Below are 23,801 nucleotides of genomic sequence, written 5' to 3'. Positions count from 1 at the left end.
CTCGTCCATCCATAAGTATACTAGTATCCATCCATCTCCATTGTTTTCCTGAGGTGCCTTTTAGTTGTGCCTATTAAAATATGGAGAACAAAAATGTTGAGGTTCCAAAATTAGGGAAAGATCAAGATCCACTTCCACCTCGTGCTGAAGCTGCTGCCACTAGTCATGGCCGAGACGATGAAATGCCAGCAACGTCGTCTGCCAAGGCCGGTGCCCAATGTCATAGTACAGAGCATGTAAAATCCAAAACACCAAATATCAGTAAAAAAAGGACTCCAAAATCTAAAATAAAATTGTCGGAGGAGAAGCGTAAACTTGCCAATATGCCAGGTGTTTGTGTCGGCCACTAGGGTCGCTTAGCTTACTCACACAGCTACCTCATTGCGCCTCTTTTTTTCTTTGCGTCATGTGCTGTTTGGGGAGTAGTTTTTTGAAGGGCCAGCCTGCGTGACACTGCAGTGCCACTCCTAGATGGGCCAGGTGTTTGTGTCGACCACTAGGGTCGCTTAGCTTACTCACACAGCTACCTCATTGCGCCTCTTTTTTTCTTTGCGTCATGTGCTGTTTGGGGGGTGTTTTTTGGAAGGGCCATCCTGCGTGACACTGCAGTGCCACTCCTAGATGGGCCAGGTGTTTGTGTCGGCCACTTGGGTCGCTTAGCTTAGTCATCCAGCGACCTCGGTGCAAATTTTAGGACTAAAAATAATATTGTGAGGTGTGAGGTGTTCAGAATAGACTGAAAATGAGTGGAAATTATGGTTTTTGAAGTTAATAATACTTTGGGATCAAAATGACCCCCAAATTCTATGATTTAAGCTGTTTTTTAGGGTTTTTTGAAAAAAACACCCGAATCCAAAACACACCCGAATCCGACAAAAAAAATTCGGTGAGGTTTTGCCAAAACGCGTTCGAACCCAAAACACAGCCGCGGAACCGAACCCAAAACCAAAACACAAAACCCGAAAAATTTCAAGTGCACATCCCTAATAATGAGTCAAATTGACTCACCACAAGCCGCCTGTGCCAGAGGATGAGAGGAGCAGCAGAGAAGAAAGAGGAGGGATGGGGAGGAGGGAGGGAGCCACAGCAGCGCCATAGGCGTGCGCAGCTAATTGTATTAGGGGGTGCACCGCCAGAGAGGCGTGTCTAGCACCGCCTTTTGGGCGTGTCTAGCACCACACAGGGACATGTCTAGAGCTATTTTACATTCTTGCAGTAAAATCACATGGCTTAATCTAATTTCTCCCTAGTTCCTAATAATAAAGCAGATATAATATACCCCAGTGAAATAAAATAAAACATAATGGTGCGACCGCTGGCCGGTACTGACTGTCTGCTGTGGCATAACCCTGAGTCCTAGCTTCTGCAGCACCATATCGCTACTTACACTTCCCCAACCTTTCCCTGACCAAGTGGCAGAACTAGAGAGTGGTAGTCCTAGGTGCATATGCAAACCCCTCCCCTTGCACCCCCCAGCACCTACACCCTGATTGTGATTGGACCACTCTGAAAAATATGACAGATTTAGGGGGCCGAATATTTCAGTTTTAATATAACACAAGTAAAGTTTATAATTTACACATGTGCCATCAGAGCCACATCTGCCTCTTTCTATGCCATAAGACCCCTCATCTGCAGGACATCAATATTTGTCACACATGTCCCCATGCTCACCAGCTACTGACAGTAGTGCCCCGTACTCACATTATGCCACACAGTATGAGCCGAAATTCACATTACACCACATAGTATGAGCCGAAATTCACATTACACCACACAGTATGAGCCGAAATTCACATTACACCACACAGTATGAGCTGAAATTCACATTACACCACACGGTATGAGACAAAATTCACATTACCCCATATAGTATGAACGATATTCACATTACGCCATACAGTATGAGCCGAAATTCACATTACACCACACAGTATGAGCCGAAATTCACATTACACCATACAGTATGAGCCGAAATTCACATTGCACTACACGGTATGAGACGAAATTCACATTACCCCACACAGTATGAGCCGAAATTGACATTACACCACACGGTATGAGACGAAATTCACATTACCCCATACGGTATAAATGATATTCACATTACGCCATACAGTATGAGCCAAAATTCACATTACACCACACAGTATGAGCCGAAATTCACATTACACCACACAGTATGAGCCGAAATTGACATTACACCACACGGTATGAGACGAAATTCACATTACCCCATACGGTATGGCCGAAATTCACATTAAGCCACACGGTATGAGATGAAATTCACATTACCCCACACAGTATGAGCTGATATTCGCATTACACCACACAGTATGAGCTGATATTCACATTACACCACACAGTATGAGCTGATATTCACATTAGGTTTCACAGTATGATCTGATATTCACATTACGTTTCACAGTATGAGCTGAAATTCACATTATGCCACATGGTATGAGCTAAGTTCACATTATGCCAAAGTGTATGCCCCCAGCAGTGCCAGAGACTCATAATACTCCCAGTGCTCACCATTATAATGTAAGTAAAACACATTATTAATAATATACATTTCGAGGGACATAACTAATCTATAGTAATAAAAAATAGAAATGTAACATATATTAAACAGACATGTTACATACGGTGACTTACAGTACTGTCTCACTTGGCTCTGACTCAAAGCCCTCCGGAAAGGAATGCTGGCCTGATGCTGTAGCTGCACATCGGCACAAGAAGAGAGAGTGCAGGCTGGAGGGGGGAGAAAGAGCGCGGACGGGAGGGGGGAGAGAGCGCAGACGGGAGGGGGAGAGAGAGCACGGACGGGAGGGGGAGAGAGAGCGCGGATGGGAGGAGGGAGAGAGAGCACAGACGGGAGGAGGGAGAGCACAGATGGGAGGGGGAGAGAGAGCGCGGATTGGAGGGGGAGAGAGAGTGCGGACGGGATGGGGAGAGGATAAAAATATTAGTCCATCTTGACTGGATGGCGGGCAGGGCCAGATTAAAGTCTGTGGGGGCCCCTGGGCAACAAACTTGGTGGGGCCTCTATCAATAAAAGTGATGTACTGGCAATTAACAACATAATTATTGAATATAGCAATTGTTTCCCTATATATGTAAATATATATATATATTAGAGATGAGCGCCTGAAATTTTTCGGGTTTTGTGTTTTGGTTTTGGGTTCGGTTCCGCGGCCGTGTTTTGGGTTCGAACGCGTTTTGGCAAAACCTCACCGAATTATTTTTGTCGGATTCGGGTGTGTTTTGGATTCGGGTGTTTTTTTCCAAAAACACTAAAAAACAGCTTAAATCATAGAATTTGGGGGTCATTTTGATCCCAAAGTATTATTAACCTCAAAAACCATAATTTACACTCATTTTCAGTCTATTCTGAATACCTCACACCTCACAATATTATTTTTAGTCCTAAAATTTGCACCGAGGTCGCTGTGTGAGTAAGATAAGCGACCCTAGTGGCCGACACAAACACCGGGCCCATCTAGGAGTGGCACTGCAGTGTCACGCAGGATGGCCCTTCCAAAAAACCCTCCCCAAACAGCACATGACGCAAAGAAAAAAAGAGGCGCAATGAGGTAGCTGACTGTGTGAGTAAGATTAGCGACCCTAGTGGCCGACACAAACACCGGGCACATCTAGGAGTGGCACTGCAGTGTCACGCAGGATGTCCCTTCCAAAAAACCCTCCCCAAACAGCACATGACGCAAAGAAAAAAAGAGGCGCAATGAGGTAGCTGTGTGAGTAAGATTAGCGACCCTAGTGGCCGACACAAACACCGGGCCCATCTAGGAGTGGCACTGCAGTGTCACGCAGGATGTCCCTTCCAAAAAACCCTCCCCAATCAGCACATGATGCAAAGAAAAAGAAAAGAAAAAAGAGGCGCAAGATGGAATTATCCTTGGGCCCTCCCACCCACCCTTATGTTGTATAAACAAAACAGGACATGCACACTTTAACCAACCCATCATTTCAGTGACAGGGTCTGCCACACGACTGTGACTGATATGACGGGTTGGTTTGGACCCCCCCCAAAAAAGAAGCAATTAATCTCTCCTTGCACAAACTGGCTCTACAGAGGCAAGATGTCCACCTCATCTTCACCCTCCGATATATCACCGTGTACATCCCCCTCCTCACAGATTATCAATTCGTCCCCACTGGAATCCACCATCTCAGCTCCCTGTGTACTTTGTGGAGGCAATTGCTGCTGGTCAATGTCTTCGCGGAGGAATTGATTATAATTCATTTTAATGAACATCATCTTCTCCACATTTTCTGGATGTAACCTCGTACGCCGATTGCTGACAAGGTGAGCGGCGGCACTAAACACTCTTTCGGAGTACACACTTGTGGGAGGGCAACTTAGGTAGAATAAAGCCAGTTTGTGCAAGGGCCTCCAAATTGCCTCTTTTTCCTGCCAGTATAAGTACGGACTGTGTGACGTGCCTACTTGGATGCGGTCACTCATATAATCCTCCACCATTCTATCAATGTTGAGAGAATCATATGCAGTGACAGTAGACGACATGTCCGTAATCGTTGTCAGGTCCTTCAGTCCGGACCAGATGTCAGCATCAGCAGTCGCTCCAGACTGCCCTGCATCACCGCCAGCGGGTGGGCTCGGAATTCTGAGCCTTTTCCTCGCACCCCCAGTTGCGGGAGAATGTGAAGGAGGAGATGTTGACAGGTCGCGTTCCGCTTGACTTGACAATTTTGTCACCAGCAGGTCTTTCAACCCCAGCAGACCTGTGTCTGCCGGAAAGAGAGATCCAAGGTAGGCTTTAAATCTAGGATCGAGCACGGTGGCCAAAATGTAGTGCTCTGATTTCAACAGATTGACCACCCGTGAATCCTTGTTAAGCGAATTAAGGGCTGCATCCACAAGTCCCACATGCCTAGCGGAATCGCTCCGTGTTAGCTCCTTCTTCAATGCCTCCAGCTTCTTCTGCAAAAGCCTGATGAGGGGAATGACCTGACTCAGGCTGGCAGTGTCTGAACTGACTTCACGTGTGGCAAGTTCAAAGGGCATCAGAACCTTGCACAACGTTGAAATCATTCTCCACTGCACTTGAGACAGGTGCATTCCATCTCCTATATCGTGCTCAATTGTATAGGCTTGAATGGCCTTTTGCTGCTCCTCCAACCTCTGAAGCATATAGAGGGTTGAATTCCACCTCGTTACCACTTCTTGCTTCAGATGATGGCAGGGCAGGTTCAGTAGTTTTTGGTGGTGCTCCAGTCTTCTGTACGTGGTGCCTGTACGCCGAAAGTGTCCCGCAATTTTTCTGGCCACCGACAGCATCTCTTGCACGCCCCTGTCGTTTTTTAAAAAATTCTGCACCACCAAATTCAAGGTATGTGCAAAACATGGGACGTGCTGGAATTTGCCCATATTTAATGCACACACAATATTGCTGGCGTTGTCCGATGCCACAAATCCACAGGAGAGTCCAATTGGGGTAAGCCATTCCGCGATGATCTTCCTCAGTTGCCGTAAGAGGTTTTCAGTGCGTATTCTGGAAAGCGGTGATACAAAGCGTAGCCTGCCTAGGAAAGAGTTGGCGTTTGCGAGATGCTGCTACTGGTGCCGCCGCTGCTGTTCTTGCGGCGGGAGTCCATACATCTACCCAGTGGGCTGTCACAGTCATATAGTCCTGACCCTGCCCTGCTCCACTTGTCCACATGTCCGTGGTTAAGTGGACATTGGGTACAACTGCATTTTTTAGGACACTGGTGAGTCTTTTTCTGACGTCCGTGTACATTCTCGGTATCGCCTGCCTAGAGAAGTGGAACCTAGATGGTATTTGGTAACGGGGGCACACTGCCTCAATAAATTGTCTAGTTCCCTGTGAACTAACGGCGGATACCGGACGCACGTCTAACACCAACATAGGCAAAGCAGTTATCCGCTTTGCAACAGGATGACTGCTGTGATATTTCATCTTCCTCGCAAAGGACTGTTGGACAGTCAATTGCTTGGTGGAAGTAGTAAAAGTGGGCTTACGACTTCCCCTCTGGGATGACCATCGACTCCCAGCAGCAACAACAGCAGCGCCAGCAGCAGTAGGCGTTACACGCAAGGATGCATCGGAGGAATCCAAGGCAGGAGAGGACTCGTCAGAATTGCCAGTAACATGGCCTGCAGGACTATTGGCATTCCTGGGGAAGGAGGAAATTGACACTGAGGGAGTTGGTGGGGTGGTTTGCGTGAGCTTGGTTACAAGAGGAAGGGATTTACTGGTCAGTGGACTGCTTCCGCTGTCGCCCAAAGTTTTTGAACTTGTCACTGACTTATTATGAATGCGCTGCAGGTGACGTATAAGGGAGGATGTTCCGAGGTGGTTAACGTCCTTACCCCTACTTATTACAGCTTGACAAAGGGAACACACGGCTTGACACCTGTTGTCCGCATTTCTGGTGAAATACCTCCACACCGAAGAGCTGATTTTTTTGGTATTTTCACCTGGCATGTCAACGGCCATATTCCTCCCACGGACAACAGGTGTCTCCCCGGGTGCCTGACTTAAACAAACCACCTCACCATCAGAATCCTTCTGGTCAATTTCCTCCCCAGCGCCAGCAACACCCATATCCTCCTCATCCTGGTGTACTTCAACACTGACATCTTCAATCTGACTATCAGGAACTGGACTGCGGGTGCTCCTTCCAGCACTTGCAGGGGGCATGCAAATAGTGGAAGGCGCATGCTCTTCACGTCCAGTGTTGGGAAGGTCAGGCATCGCAACCGACACAATTGGACTCTCCTTGTGGATTTGGGATTTCAAAGAACGCACAGTTCTTTGCGGTGCTTTTGCCAGCTTGAGTCTTTTCAGTTTTCTAGCGAGAGGCTGAGTGCTTCCATCCTCATGTGAAGCTGAACCACTAGCCATGAACATAGGCCAGGGCCTCAGCCGTTCCTTGCCACTCCGTGTGGTAAATGGCATATTGGCAAGTTTACGCTTCTCCTCCGACAATTTTATTTTAGGTTTTGGAGTCCTTTTTTTTCTGATATTTGGTGTTTTGGATTTGACATGCTCTGTACTATGACATTGGGCATCGGCCTTGGCAGACGACGTTGCTGGCATTTCATCGTCTCGGCCATGACTAGTGGCAGCAGCTTCAGCACGAGGTGGAAGTGGATCTTGATCTTTCCCTAATTTTGGAACCTCAACTTTTTTGTTCTCCATATTTTATAGGCAGAACTAAAAGGCACCTCAGGTAAACAATGGAGATGGATGGATTGGATACTAGTATACAATTATGGACGGACTGCCACGGTTAGGTGGTATAAAAAAACCACGGTTAGGTGGTATATATTGTAATACAATTATGGATGGACGGACTGCCTGCCGAGTGCCGACACAGAGGTAGCCACAGCCGTGAACTACCGCACTGTACACTGGTTGATAAAGAGATAGTAGTATACTCGTAACAACTAGTATGACTGACTATGACGGTATAAAGAATGAAAAAAAAACCACGGTTAGGTGGTATATATTGTAATACAATTATGGATGGACGGACTGCCTGCCGAGTTCCGACACAGAGGTAGCCACAGCCGTGAACTACCGCACTGTACACTGGTTGATAAAGAGATAGTAGTATACTCGTAACAACTAGTATGACTGACTATGACGGTATAAAGAATGAAAAAAAAACCACGGTTAGGTGGTATATATTATAATACAATTATGGATGGACGGACTGCCTGCCGACTGCCGACACAGAGGTAGCCACAGCCGTGAACTACCGCACTGTACACTGGTTGATAAAGAGATAGTAGTATACTCGTAACAACTAGTATGACACTATGACGGTATAAAGAATGAAAAAAAAACCACGGTTAGGTGGTATATATTATAATACAATTATGGATGGACGGACTGCCTGCCGACTGCCGACACAGAGGTAGCCACAGCCGTGAACTACCGCACTGTACACTGGTTGATAAAGAGATAGTAGTATACTCGTAACAACTAGTATGACACTATGACGGTATAAAGAATGAAAAAAAAACCACGGTTAGGTGGTATATATTATAATACAATTATGGATGGACGGACTGCCTGCCGAGTGCCGACACAGAGGTAGCCACAGCCGTGAACTACCGCACTGTACACTGGTTGATAAAGAGATAGTAGTATACTCGTAACAACTAGTATGACTGACTATGACGGTATAAAGAATGAAAAAAAAAACCACGGTTAGGTGGTATATATTATAATACAATTATGGATGGACGGACTGCCTGCCGAGTGCCGACACAGAGGTAGCCACAGCCGTGAACTACCGCACTGTACACTGGTTGATAAAGAGATAGTAGTATACTCGTAACAACTAGTATGACTGACTATGACGGTATAAAGAATGAAAAAAAACCCACGGTTAGGTGGTATATATTATAATACAATTATGGATGGACGGACTGCCTGCCGACTGCCGACACAGAGGTAGCCACAGCCGTGAACTACCGCACTGTACACTGGTTGATAAAGAGATAGTAGTATACTCGTAACAACTAGTATGACACTATGACGGTATAAAGAATGAAAAAAAAACCACGGTTAGGTGGTATATATTATAATACAATTATGGATGGACGGACTGCCTGCCGACTGCCGACACAGAGGTAGCCACAGCCGTGAACTACCGCACTGTACACTGGTTGATAAAGAGATAGTAGTATACTCGTAACAACTAGTATGACTATGACGACGGTATAAAGAAAGAAAAAAAAATACCACGGTTAGGTGGTATATAATTATACAATTATGGATGGACGGACTGCCTGCCGAGTGCCGACTGCCGACACAGAGGTAGCCACAGCCGTGAACTACCGCACTGTACTGTGTCTGCTGCTAATATAGACTGGTTGATAAAGAGATAGTATACAACAATATACTACTATACTGGTGGTCAGGCACTGGTCACCACTAGTCACACTGGCAGTGGCACTCCTGCAGCAAAAGTGTGCACTGTTTAATTTTAAATTAATATAATATTATGTACTCCTGGCTCCTGCTATAACAACCTGCAGTGCTCCCCAGTCTCCCCCACAATTATTATAAGCTTTTATACATTGATGTGCAGCACACTGGGCTGAGCTGAGTGCACACAGACTGAGTCACACTGTGTGACTGCTGTGTATCGTTTTTTTCAGGCAGAGAACGGATATAGCAGAGAACGGATATATTAAATAAAAGTTAACTTAACAACAACTGCACTGGTCACTGTGGTAAACTCTGTCTGCACAATCTCTCTCTCTCTCTCTCTCTTCTAATCTATTCTAATGGAGAGGACGCCAGCCACGTCCTCTCCCTATCAATCTCAATGCACGTGTGAAAATGGCGGCGACGCGCGGCTCCTTATATAGAATCCGAGTCTCGCGAGAATCCGACAGCGTCATGATGACGTTCGGGCGCGCTCGGGTTAACCGAGCAAGGCGGGAAGATCCGAGTCGCTCGGACCCGTGAAAAAAAAAGTGAAGTTCGTGCGGGTTCGGATTCAAAGAAACCGAACCCGCTCATCTCTAATATATATATATATATATATATATATAATATATCTTATTAATTGTGGTTAGAACAAATGCACTAGTTAATCCTACAGTAGTTTAATCTGTAAAATCACAATTATTATTGAATAAGTAGTTCTTACTAAGGGATTATTAGTAATAACCTCTTAGAAAAAATGACTGATTCAATATTTTTTCTGATTTTACAGCTTAAACTATGGTAGGATTAATTAGTGAATATGCACTAACCACAATTAAAAGATCAATATTATATTTTACACATATATAATAAAATGAATGCTATATTACAGGCTACTACCTAAAAAACTCACATTTCTGCATACCACTGGTCCAGGCAGCACTGCACCACAATGGGTAGGGGGTCGGGTGTAGCCAGCCAAGCTGCCCGCCAGCACCTGTCAGCTGGCGGCGCTGAAGTTGGAGCCTCATTCACTCATTCACTGAAGCTCCATCACTTCAGTACTGCAGCATCCGCATTGAGTGTCTCACGGGATTTGGCTTCCCGCGAGACTGTGTTCCGGCAGTATGATCATGATGAGTGGCTCCTCGGCGGCTGCACAGAGGGGGGAATGGAGACACGCTAAATGCTGTGTCCCGTTTCAATAGTGTCTGTGTCTGATTCAAGGGACAGTGTGTGGGGGCACAGGGATGACCGTCCCTTCTTTAAACCGGGCTTGATGGCGGGAGGGGGGCACAGGAACGAGCAACGATCACTGTGCAGCAGGTGTAGCATGTGGGAGGTGCCGGACATTAGAGGGTGCCTGTGCGCACCAGGCACCCCCCGTGCGCACGCCTATGAGCAGCGCTATGTAATTGGTGGCGGCGCTGCTGCAGCAGTCCCTCTCCTTCCATATAGTCTGGCCGCTGCTGCTGTGATGCGCTTCCCTCATCCCAGCATTCACAGCGGCGGTGGCCGCCAGCCAATGCGGAAGGAGAGGGACTGCTGCAGCGCCGCCGCCGGCAATTACAGTGCGCTGCTGCAGCCCCCCCTCTTCCTTCTCTCTTGCCACCCAGAGCTGCCAGCACCGAGGAGCCTGACTGCCGGAGAGATGGTAAGTATCGTCTATTCTATGTCTGTCTGTCTATCTATCTATCTATCTATCTATCTATCTATTTATCTATCTATCTATTTATCGGTCTGTCTATCTAATGTGTAAAATGGGACGCTGTCTGCCGTAATGTGTAAAAAGGGGACGCTGTCTGCCGTTATGTGTAAAAAGGGGGACTATCTGCCGTAATGTGCAAAAAGGGGGACACACCGCCCCTGTTTTACATAGAGGGGGGAGGGCACCGATGCCCTATCTTGCACACAGCACTGTGCCACATATTTGGCTTCCTGGGAGCAATGAACACAGTTCATTAAGGAGAGGGGCAACAGAGGTAAGAGTTTGAAAAACGTAATTCTTGCCTTTGTGTGGTGCTTTTATGCCACTGAGAAATCGCGTGCCTACGCCGGTCGGGTTCCAGCTGGTATATCATATTTTTTACGCCTTCACGGGGAGAGGGCCATCACCAAGTCCTTCTTTCTGTCAAGGATGCTCAAAGGATGGGCCAGGGTGGTTCCACCTTTGCCTATCAAAAGCTGATTGACGGTCGGTTGTTGAAGAGGATATTGCAGTCGTCGAAGAGCGTTTGCTCTTCTGACTATGAATTTGTATCTTCCAATTGGCCTTTGTGATGGCCTTCCAATGTGCGTTTAGGGTGGGCGAACTGGTGTCGGCATCTAGAACAACAGTGTCGCCCATGCTAGCAAGCCATGTCGACACACGTCCCGACGGCTTATGGTGTAGGATACAGCGTTCTAAGACTGACATAGTTGGCAGGGGTCATTGGGTCCACATGGGTCACTGCTGCGAGCGCCGCATTTGTCCAGTAGTTGCAGCTGGGGCTTATTTGGACCTGTGTCCTTCATCACACGATGGGTTGCTCATTCATTTGGATGATTCAGTGCTTACTAGTTTTCAATTCCGGTCGGTTTTGAAATGACGTATCCTGCATTTGGGTGTTTCACAGGGCGACTATGGGACACACTCATGCCGCATCGGCACTGCTTCTGCGGCCACTGTGGTGGGTTGGTCCAGGTCGATATCCGGACACTGGGTAGATGATGGTCTGGTGCGTTTAGACGCTACATCAGACCTTTTCCTGGCAGTGTGCCCCCTTGAGGATTTAGCTGCTCGCCACTTATCGGGTTCCTCGGCGAGCTTGGCGCAACGCCATCTGTCCAAGGGCAACTGATGAGGTCAGACGGCGAGTGAACTCCATAGTGGGTCGGGCCATTCGTCAGCAGGGCGGTCTAGTGATCCCGCACGGGGGGATTTTGTTCCAGGAGCGCCGGTTGTACCGGTCCGATGGCGTGCATTTGTCTGAGGTCGGACTTGTATTGTATTTTGAAGATATCATTAGGATTTTGAGGTCCTGTTAGTTTATTAGTTGGTTATGAGTGGCAGGGCCAGGTTAGAAGAACCTGGCAGTTGGCCAGTTCAGAACAGTTTATGTAGTTAATTTTCATTAATGGTATTTGTTGAGGGACAGTTTAGTCATAAAAGTGGCTAGGCATAGATATCAGATTGAGAATATGGGCATCACCGGTCCAGGTGGGCCCATATGTCACTTTGTGATTAACTGTCATCTCATTTTGATTGGTTATGGGGCAGGTGGCCCATTTTCTATTCCCGCTGGGGTGGAGTGAACAGCTCTGCCCTTGTGAATTGTATCATGGTTAGGGATAGTGGCAGGAGGTCAATACCTGACCATGGGGGGGGGCGGTTGGCCCAGTAGTAAAATGTGTTCTGGATTGCATTTTTTAGGTTGGTCAAGGATTGTGGCAGAAGGCCGATCCTTGGCCATCAGGGCAGGTGGCCCTTGGGTATATTTTTATTTTATATTTTATTTTTACATTTTTCATATACTTTATTTTTCATATTTTGTTACTTGCAATTTTTAACCGTTCTTCTCCCCATCACCTTAGTTTTTAGAGGATGGACCTTTTATTAAGGGTTAGATTCTAAATAGGCCTTCCTCCTCTAAAATGAAAATAAAAAGCCGACCCCTTTCATGCCATAATTTAGTTGTCTGTGTCTTTATTTTAGATAAGTGGATATGAGTGTCGTGTATATGCATCTGACTGTGTAAGGTGTAGTATATTTACTTAGCAGCAATTATTCAAAGCCACTGTGTGTCATTAGTTATGGCTGTGGGATATCCGATTTTGTACATGTCAAAAAAAAATGCTAGTTATAAATAACTTTGGTTTAGCAAACAGCAGGAGAACTAACTAGAAAAAAGAAGTGGTTGTACTTGTAACAAGCAAAACTGCTAGAACCACAGGCAGTTTGAATTATCTTGGTGGTCATTCTAATTATATTCCCCAAAGGAATACCGTATAATGTATTTCTATCCCCTCCATATGTATCCTTCAATAGCCGCACAGTATCCTGGATTATATGATGACTTACCTCTCCTGTAGCTTTTTGCTTTCGGTGCCCTTCTGCGTCTTTGTCTTCTGTGTACATAGCTAGATTTGTTAACATGTCCTGTTCTGCTGGCATGTCTTCTTCTTTGATATGCCATTATTAACAAGTAGCTACCAGTTGTCAAGGTCAGACTGATGAATGGGATCTAGGCTCCCTTATACCCTGCTGCAGTTAGAACACCTCAGTAACATCATTATGATGTTGCAGATAATGGGGCAGATGTATTAAGCCTGGAGACGGCATAAGGAAGTGATAGATCAGTGATAATTGCAAGGTGATAAACGCACCAGCCAATCAGCTCCTAACTGTTAATTTACATGTTTGAGCTGATTGGCTACTGCGTTTATCACCTTGCAATTATCACTGATCTATCACTTCCTTATGCCTTCTCTAGGTTAATACATCTGCCCCAGTGTATGAGTTAGTGAAGGCTTGTCAAGACTTTGGGTATTATGCCATATAGATTATATAGTATGTTGTGGTTGCTTTGTCCATCATGTGAGTGTAGCCACATTATCTTATGAAAAGGGAGTGGTCCATTCATTGAGGCCTGGGCCTCATCACCTGGTCACACAGATATGCATGCTATTTTGCAGGGATGAGTGAAATGTGTAATATGGTTTTGTTGCAATAACATAAAATAATAATAATAATAATATTGGCCGTTACTTAATTTATAATAATATTCACTCCTTAATATACTGTATATAAAATATCAAATTATGTAATTTAAATGTTTTTTTTTTATTTGCTCGAATCATGAATAGATTAAACAATGCAATGAACTCATAAACTGTTTTATGTCTATCAAATAAAAAAATGCCTTAGTTAGAACCTTAGTTAGGTGTGTACCCACTACTGCATGCTCTCTCGGGTCATTTGCAAGGTCGTCCAACGGGACGACACAGCAAACGACGGCTTGCAGGAATATGTGACCGTGAACCATACATATCGCCTGATTCATCATCCCACAAGCTAAGTACACACATAGTTAATTGTGTACCCTGCTTAAGTCACATGTTTTTCTTGTTCCCTACATCAGAATTAACGGAACCTCAGTATACTTTTTAACGAGACACAACAGAAAACAAAAAGCCTTTGTAATGATGTGATGTCGTCATTGATGTTTTACATGCTTGCAGGGCCGTCAAGACATACAGCACAACCCAGTGATAACGAGGGGGTGTGTCCAAATCCTGAAGGTGTGGCTATGCCCCCTCTAAAAAAAAAATCAATTAAAAATATTAAGTGCACTGCCACACAGCTGGAGTATTTGTCCCCATTAACAGCTGGGCCCTCCAACAAGTCTGCGCCTTTCTGTGCCCCTGCATACAAGTTAGAAAGCAATTTAATGACAGCCACGCAATATCATTCTCATAATTAATTAACCTCTCCTTAAATTCATGAACTCTTTTAGCATCAACAAAATAAACCCCTTTATTAACATTATCTCCCTCATCTCCATTGTCAATTAACCTCAACAGCATTAGTTCATTCCATTCATATTCCTCAAATCCTCATTACCTCCCTCAGACTCATCAAAAGAACCCATTCATCTTAACTCCATTAAGAGCATTGATGTCTATGTAAAGATGTGCCCTGTGGGCACATCTGTGTTGCTGTCCCTAGCTGGGGACAGCGCTGGGGCAGCTTGTCTGTCCCCAGCGCTGGGTGCGTGGCGGCGGGTGTCCGGTGCAGGGATTACCCTTTTCCCTGCACCGGACCAGAGGCTTTTGAATCTTGGCGCCCTCCGGGAGCCAATCGCGGCTCCCGGAGCGGCAGCCAATCAGAGAGGGATGCGGCGAGCCAATCGGCGCTCGCCGCGTCATAGGCCCCGCCCCCGGCGTCTGACGTCAGACGCCGGGCGGGAGCCTGAAGAAAAGGCCGCGCCGAAGAGCGGTGAAGACGCCGGGCGGGAGCCGAAGGGACGGAGCGCGCGGAAGAGCGCAAAGAAGAAAGAAGACGCCGCGCGGAGGGGAGAAGAAGAGCCGGACGGGGAGCCAAGACGGCGTAGACGAAGAAGACGGCGGCCGTGGGGAGAAGAGCTCCGGTGGCCGCTGAAGAGGCCGGAAGACGTCGGCCTGCAGGAGGAAGATGTCCAGCGGCGGCTGGACGCGGAGGAGAGACTGCGGCGCCGCTGGCCAGGACGGGTCAGCGGTAGAAGAGAGTGCCGGAGACCCCGTGGATCAGGTGAGGCCTCGGTGAGGCAACCTTCACCCCCTCCCCTCTTCCTCCCTCGCCACCAGGGACGGGCATTAGGCCCGAGGGCACAATTCAGGCACTAGGCCTGTTGCGCAGATAGGAGGTTTGGGGCCAAATATTTGATTAGGTGGTTTGGGCATTAGGCCCAAGCCACCCTACTCCTGCGGCACCAGTAGGCGGGCATTAGGCCCGGGGGCAAATCAGGCAATAGGCCTGTGGGCATTAGAGGGCGTTAGGCCCTAGTGTATTTGTGGCCAATTAGGGATACAATAAGGTGACCTTGGGCACAAGGCCCAGGTCACCCGACGGGCAACAAGTTAGGCGGGCGCTAGGCCCGTGGGTGAAATTAGGCCTCCGGCCTGTGTGCAGCTAGGGGGTGCTAGGCCCAGTGAATAAGAGCCCCCGAGGTGAGTACAGGTGGCCCTGGGCACTAGGCCCAGGCCACCCCGAGGTATTTAGGAAGGCAGAGCTGAGGCTTACATGAGGGAAGGCACAGGAGGTGGGTAGGCCGTGCGGTGCCCACCCCCTTCCAGCGGCAGGTAGGGATTTAAAGGGACAACACCGTGTGATCTTGTATTCCGATAGTGTGATGTATGTTGTTACCGTGCAGGGCAAAGTTATGTGTTGTTTAAGTTGTGCATAGTTGTGTCGCACCACCCACACGAGCTAGTTTGAGGGCTCTGTTTATGTAGCTAGTGTAGCGGACGCACACTAGGTTAGAGTTAGGCCCTGCACGGCTGTTTCTCTTTGCCTCCTTACAGGGACCTGTAAGTGGAGAAGATCGGAGTGCAAGACTTGTGACGGTGAGTAGCATCCGTGTACGTTTGTCCCTTGTCTGTCCCCGAGCGCCGGAGTCAGGATTGCTCACGGACGTGAGAATCCCTTTCATCACACTACGTGCGAGAGCGCGAGTGTGTGAAAGCTGGGTGGCTGAGGCTTTGTGCCAGTGATGACCTTTCACCCAACCGGTGAAGGTCGCGGTCACCCCTGGGGTATCCCCTGTTCCAGTGGAAGAAGGGTCGATACCCCCCTTAAGGTAAACCTTTCTATCCTCAGCTCGCTCGTCGGTCAGCTCCGAGAGGGAATCGCCGTGTCCGGATCCGACTGAAGATTTCCAGGTCCGTTGAAGGTTCCGGTACCTGAAGGTGAGAGAGAGCGGCGCCTGGTGAGTACCGAGTCTACACCTGCACGGCAGCAGGCACCACCACACAGCAGCCGCACCCTCTCACACTTGGCGTAGTCGGCAGGATCACGGACACGATGTGGAACGCCACCAAGAAGACCTCCCTGCGGAAGGCTCCGGAGAAGACTCACCCCCGGATGTGTGCGGACCAGAGCGACTGGGTGACGGTGTCTGGGGCAGACATCCTGAAGATGGTGCAGCGGTCGGTCCAGCGTGGAAAAGAAGAGCGCCGGGAGAAGGGGCGCCAGAAGGCCGCTGTGACGCCCTGCAAGAGATGTCGGCAAACAGGGCACTTTGCCAGCGAGTGCACTTGGCGAGAGACGTCCCCACAGAAGGTGGTCCAGGAAGCGGACCAAAGACGTCAGCAGGGCCAAGTGAAGAAGGAGTCCCGATGTTTGCTCTGCGGAAACTACGGGCATGAGCACAACAGTTGTCCTTGGGACGAAGAGTTGAGCGAAGACGAGGTTGATTCCCGGTGTGAAAGCTGTGGAGATCCCCGACATCGGCTCCTGGAATGTCCATGGACTGAAGACAGGACGGACTACGAGGCCACGGTGAAGCAGATGACGGAGTCTCGTCATCAGCTTTGGGACCGGGTGGCTGCAGAGCCTGTGTGTGCGCTCTGCGAGGTGAGAGGACATGCGCTTCCCGATTGTCCGTGGAATGAAGACCGGATGATTGCGGATGGTCACGCCCAGAGATGGGAGGAGGAAACCAGGGAAATGGAGCGGAAGACCCTGCTTGAAGGTAGTTCGCAGGTACCCATTTCCTCTGAGCCGGAACCAACGGGTGAAGATTCCCCAGTGAAGGAGGTGGACCAGGAACCCGTCTTGGAGAAGGCGGCAGTGGCCCTCCCTTGTTGGAAGTGTCGGCGACCAGGACATGCGGCCAGTGAGTGCCCCTGGGAAGATGCTGCAGACCTACTCTGTCCCAAGAAAGAGACCCCAGTAAGGCAGAATCCTTTCCCGCATAAGGCGGAGGTGGACGACTGGGAGGTGAAGAGACCACGCTGCGAAGAAAAGCGTGAAGACCCAGTGACGGAGATGTCCGGAATCTCCCCGCGATGGAACCGTCCACGACCAGGACGTGCGGAACAGGAGTGTCCTGGGTACCAAGAGATGCCAGCGGAAGCGAAGGAGTACGCTGAGGAAGTCACGATGCCAGCGGAAGCGAAGGAGTACGCTGAGGAAGCAGAGGTGCCAGCGGAAGTGAAGGAGTACGCTGAGGAAACAGAGGTGCCAGCGGAAAGGACTAAGTACGCTGAGGAGGAAAATAATACCCCAGTCCAGATATCGGAGGAAGACTCGGACTACGGTGAGCTGTCCGCCGACGAATCCCTCCCAGAACAGATGGAGGAAGACTCTGGCATCGGAAGCGCCGACGAGAGTGACTGGCAGGATCGGGTGAAGTCATGCTCCCAGTTGAATGCCCTCCGTGAAGAGGAGGAGATAGTCCTGGAGCAAGAATACCTGCCGGGAGTGCCGAAATGGACGAACGTACGGGGAGAGGATCGCGATGCCGTGGGAGGACCCGTTCCAGAGGAAGACACAGGACCTTTGGAGATGCCCCACGAGGAAATGCGACATGTGGTGGCTGTTGCCCGGGAGGAAACGGATGCCCCGGAGGATTCTGCTGTTGGGTGGTGGTCGATACCACACCCGGAAGACAGGGACGAAGCCACAGACGATATCGAAGGCCAAGAGTGGGGGACTGCTGTCCCCGTGGAGGAAGATTCCCCTTGGTGGCCAACGTCGAGCGACCGTGAGGAGGTGCCACTCCCCCAGAGGATCCGCCGATGGAGGTCAGGACGTAAGAGGAACCCGGAGCTGGAGGTGGAAGGATGTGGGGTCACAGCCTGTCCGGGCTGGACCCTTGAACACAACCTCGCCGGAGGGACCTCGGAATTCCCTGACCCGCGGACAATGGACGTCGTGGAGAACTTTGTAGGGACTCCAAAGGAAAAAGGGGGGGGAAATGTAAAGATGTGCCCTGTGGGCACATCTGTGTTGCTGTCCCTAGCTGGGGACAGCGCTGGGGCAGCTTGTCTGTCCCCAGCGCTGGGTGCGTGGCGGCGGGTGTCCGGTGCAGGGATTACCCTTTTCCCTGCACCGGACCAGAGGCTTTTGAATCTTGGCGCCCTCCGGGAGCCAATCGCGGCTCCCGGAGCGGCAGCCAATCAGAGAGGGACGCGGCGAGCCAATCGGCGCTCGCCGCGTCATAGGCCCCGCCCCCGGCGTCTGACGTCAGACGCCGGGCGGGAGCCTGAAGAAAAGGCCGCGCCGAAGAGCGGTGAAGACGCCGGGCGGGAGCCGAAGGGACGGAGCGCGCGGAAGAGCGCAAAGAAGAAAGAAGACGCCGCGCGGAGGGGAGAAGAAGAGCCGGACGGGGAGCCAAGACGGCGTAGACGAAGAAGACGGCGGCCGTGGGGAGAAGAGCTCCGGTGGCCGCTGAAGAGGCCGGAAGACGTCGGCCTGCAGGAGGAAGATGTCCAGCGGCGGCTGGACGCGGAGGAGAGACTGCGGCGCCGCTGGCCAGGACGGGTCAGCGGCAGAAGAGAATGCCGGAGACCCCGTGGATCAGGTGAGGCCTCGGTGAGGCAACCTTCACCCCCTCCCCTCTTCCTCCCTCGCCACCAGGGACGGGCATTAGGCCCGAGGGCACAATTCAGGCACTAGGCCTGTTGCGCAGATAGGAGGTTTGGGGCCCAATATTTGATTAGGTGGTTTGGGCATTAGGCCCAAGCCACCCTACTCCTGCGGCACCAGTAGGCGGGCATTAGGCCCGGGGGCAAATCAGGCAATAGGCCTGTGGGCATTAGAGGGCGTTAGGCCCTAGTGTATTTGTGGCCAATTAGGGATACAATAAGGTGATCTTGGGCACAAGGCCCAGGTCACCCGACGGGCAACAAGTTAGGCGGGCGCTAGGCCCGTGGGTGAAATCAGGCCTCCGGCCTGTGTGCAGCTAGGGGGCGCTAGGCCCAGTGAATAAGAGCCCCCGAGGTGAGTACAGGTGGCCCTGGGCACTAGGCCCAGGCCACCCCGAGGTATTTAGGAAGGCAGAGCTGAGGCCCACATGAGGGAAGGCACAGGAGGTGGGTAGGCCGTGCGGTGCCCACCCCCTTCCAGCGGCAGGTAGGGATTTAAAGGGACAACACCGTGTGATCTTGTATTCCGATAGTGTGATGTATGTTGTTACCGTGCAGGGCAAAGTTATGTGTTGTTTAAGTTGTGCATAGTTGTGTCGCACCACCCACACGAGCTAGTTTGAGGGATCTGTTTATGTAGCTAGTGTAGCGGACGCACACTAGGTTAGAGTTAGGCCCTGCACGGCTGTTTCTCTTTGCCTCCTTACAGGGACCTGTAAGTGGAGAAGATCGGAGTGCAAGACTTGTGACGGTGAGTAGCATCCGTGTACGTTTGTCCCTTGTCTGTCCCCGAGCGCCGGAGTCAGGATTGCTCACGGACGTGAGAATCCCTTTCATCACACTACGTGCGAGAGCGCGAGTGTGTGAAAGCTGGGTGGCTGAGGCTTTGTGCCCGTGATGACCTTTCACCCAACCGGTGAAGGTCGCGGTCACCCCTGGGGTGTCCCCTGTTCCAGTGGAAGAAGGGTCGATACCCCCCTTAAGGTAAACCTTTCTATCCTCAGCTCGCTCGTCGGTCAGCTCCGAGAGGGAATCGCTGTGTCCGGATCCGACTGAAGATTTCCAGGTCCGTTGAAGGTTCCGGTACCTGAAGGTGAGAGAGAGCGGCGCCTGGTGAGTACCGAGTCTACACCTGCACGGCAGCAGGCACCACCACACAGCAGCCGCACCCTCTCACATCTAAACACTCATAATCACATACAATCACCCTACTTACCCCCCCTTATTCTTAGAATTAACCTCCATGCAGAGGCGTCACCGGGTGTGGTTACACCCGGAGCGCACTCTGTATTATCACCACCACGCACCACCCCCTTCTCGCCGACCCTGCATCCGAGAAGGGGGGCGTGACCTAGTCAAAAAGGGGCGTGGCCTCTCAGGTCTTTTTTTCTCTCTCTTCACACCGGGGGCATGTCCAGCTTCCCTGAAGATGCTGGCTGCCCCCGGAGACTGCTCAGCGTGCAGTGCTGGCTCTTTTCTGTGACAGGAGCCGAGTGCTACAGGAATTTATCTCACTGCAGCACTCGGCTCCTGTCACTACAGAAGAGCTGGCACTTTTGTGTCACCCCTTCGGAGGGGGACACCTTCTGACGCCACTGCTTCCATGGACTATACCCATTTCTCCCTCCAGCCCCACTCAGCTGTTGATTATCTGATCTTCTCTCTACGTGCTGCTGCAACACAGCACAGCCATGTTATGAGGAAAGCTGGCCCTGCTACTGTATATTTGTGAGAAGGACGGCCACCAGCGCGGAGGTATGGGACATGTGCAGTAACAATAGGCTGCTACAATGGAAACAATCAACTTTTATTGAATGGAACTGAACAGAATTCTCCTCCAAGCTATTGTAATCAGGCCGAATCTAGAGAGGAGGAGGCCCGTGTGCAGTCTCCATCTGGGCCCCCTCCTCTCTAGCCAGTAGTACTGTAGATCTGGACACTTGGGTCACTAGGGGACCCTAGTGCTGTCCCAGAGTCTAGTGCGCATTAGTAGGTCTCCAGGTTAATGGTGTAGTGGCCATTTCCCCCGTAATTTCCTTACTGCACATGCGCATAACGCGGGGAAAATGGCAGCTGCACCATTTTCCTAGTGATTTCTGCAGCGCTGCTGCAGACATGGGACTCCGTAGGGTAAGTAATGAAAAAAATGGGTGCTCTGTGTGCAGTGTGGGCCCCCTGGACCCCGGAGGCCCATGAGCACTGCATACCCTGCACCCATTATGAATATGCCAGTGATTGTAATGCACGTAATAGTTCTCCTGATCACTGACTGCTGCTGACATTAACAAAATGGCCTGGCCATGTACCAGTATCACATGCCACAGATGTGATTAACGTAAAATAAGTCTTAAGAATATACTTGTCTACTTTTTATATCTTCTCTCCAGGATATATGGAAGGTAGATATAAAAGAAAGTACGGAGGCCACAGAAGAGGTGGGTGTGACCTTATGGCACTTTTTGCATCATCAAGTGGGTGGGGCAAGTGGAAGAGTTGCCCATAGCAACCAATCAGATTCTAGCTATCACTTATCTATCTAGTGCATTTTATAAAATGATTGCTGTGTGCAGCATCTCCACTTTTTCCACTTTATTTATAATTTATTTATTATCAGCTTCTTATATAGCGCAGCATATTCCATTGCTCTGTACAATTGGAACAACAGTAATAGAACAAAACTGCATAATAACAAACAGACACAGAGGTAGGAAGGCCCTGCTCGCAAGCTTATAATCTATAGGGAAACAGGCATTGATACACAGGGATAGGTGCTACTGCTACCTACCTGTATTGCATAATGGTCCGGAATCTGATAAGCTATTCAGGGAACGCTTGATTTGAAGACTAGAGAAGAGTCTTCTTGTGCATGGAGGGCATTCCACAGAGTGGGTGAAGCACGGATAAAGGGGGTCATTCCGAGTTGATCGTAGCTGTGCTAAATTTAGCACAGCTACGATCATTAACTCAGACATGCGGGGGGACGCCCAGCACAGGGCTAGTCCGCCCCGCATGTCAGTGCCGGCCCCCCCGCACAAATACAAAAGCATCGCACAGAGGCGATGCCTTTGTATTTGAGGAGTAACTCCCGGCCAGCGCAGCTCCTGCGGCTGGCCGGGAGGTGCTCGTTGCTCCCGCTGGCCACAGCGGCTGCGTGACACGTCACGCAGCTGCCGCGGACCGCTCCCCCTAAATGGCGGCTTAACGCCACCGTTCAACCCCCTTCCTGCCTAGCGACCGCCTCTGTCTCAGAGGCGATTGCTAGGTAACGAAAGCTGCCATGCGCCGGTGCACTGCGGCACCGGCGCATGCGCAGTTCTGACCCGATCGCCGCGACAAACTGCAGCGAGCGATCGGGTCGGAATGACCCTCAAAGTCCTGTAGTTTTGAGTGGGAGCAAGTAATATGTGTGGTTGAGAGACGCAGATGTTGTGCAGAGCGGAGAGGTCTGGTAGGGAGATATTTTGAGATGAGTGAAGAGATGTACGTTGGTGTAGTTTGGTTAATAGCCTTGTATGTAAGTAAAAGTATTTTATATTGAACATGGTAGAATACTGGTAACCAGTGGAGGGACTGACAGAGCGGGTCAGCAGACGATGAACATCTAGCGAGGAAAATCAGCCTCGCAGCTGAATTCAAAATGGACTGTATTGGTGAGAGTCTGTTTTGGGATGACCAGTAAGGAGACAATTGCAATAATCAATGCGGGAGATAATGAGAGCATGGATTAGAGTTTTTGCAGTGTCTTGTGTAAGATAAGGACGTATTTTGGATATGTTTTTTAGGTGCATGTAACATGATTTGGAGACAGATTGAATGTGGGGAACAAAGGACAGATCAGAGTCAAGGGTGACACCTAGGCAGCGAGCTTGTGGGGTAGGGTAGATTGTTTAATTGTTAACAGTGATAGAGATATCAGGTTGGTAACTACTATTATTACAGGTTAGATAGGTAGATTGAGAACCAAGAAAGTGCTGTGCCCTGGAGACCTAGGGATTGTAGTGTTTGTATGAGAAGAAAGTGGTCAACAGTGTCAAAAACAGCAGAGAGATCTAGAAGAATAAGAAGTGAGTAATGGCCATTAGATTTAGCAGTGACCAGATCATTCGCTACCTTATGGGCCCTCCACGATACGGCCGGCTGGTGACCCGGCGGCGGGGGGAAGTGACGGGGGGAGTGAAGTTTCTTCACTCCCCCCGTCACCTGGCTCCATAGCAATGTATGCTAATATGGACGAGATTGTCCATATTGGCCTACATGCATAAGCGACGGGGCACCAACGATGAACGAGCGCAGGGGCCGCGCATCGTTCATCGCTGGTGCCTACACACTGAACGATATGAATAAATTCTCATTCATTAATGAAGGAGAACGTTCATATTGTTCAGTTAATTTGCCCAGTGTGTAGGGCCTATAAGTAGAGATGAGCGGGTTCGGTTTCTCTGAATCCGAACCCGCACGAACTTCATGTTTTTTTTCACGGGTCCGAGCGACTCGGATCTTCCCGCCTTGCTCGGTTAACCCGAGCGCGCCCGAACGTCATCATGACGCTGTCGGATTCTCGCGAGACTCGGATTCTATATAAGGAGCCGCGCGTCGCCGCCATTTTCACACGTGCATTGAGATTGATAGGGAGAGGACGTGGCTGGCGTCCTCTCCATTTAGATTAGAAGAGAGAGAGAGAGAGATTGACCTGATTTACTGGAGCTTAGGAGTACTGTAGAACTGTAGAGAGTGCAGAGT

Source organism: Pseudophryne corroboree, chromosome 7 (genome assembly GCF_028390025.1).
Source record: "Pseudophryne corroboree isolate aPseCor3 chromosome 7, aPseCor3.hap2, whole genome shotgun sequence".
Taxonomy (NCBI): domain Eukaryota; kingdom Metazoa; phylum Chordata; class Amphibia; order Anura; family Myobatrachidae; genus Pseudophryne; species Pseudophryne corroboree.
This window is presented reverse-complemented; position numbering follows the sequence as displayed.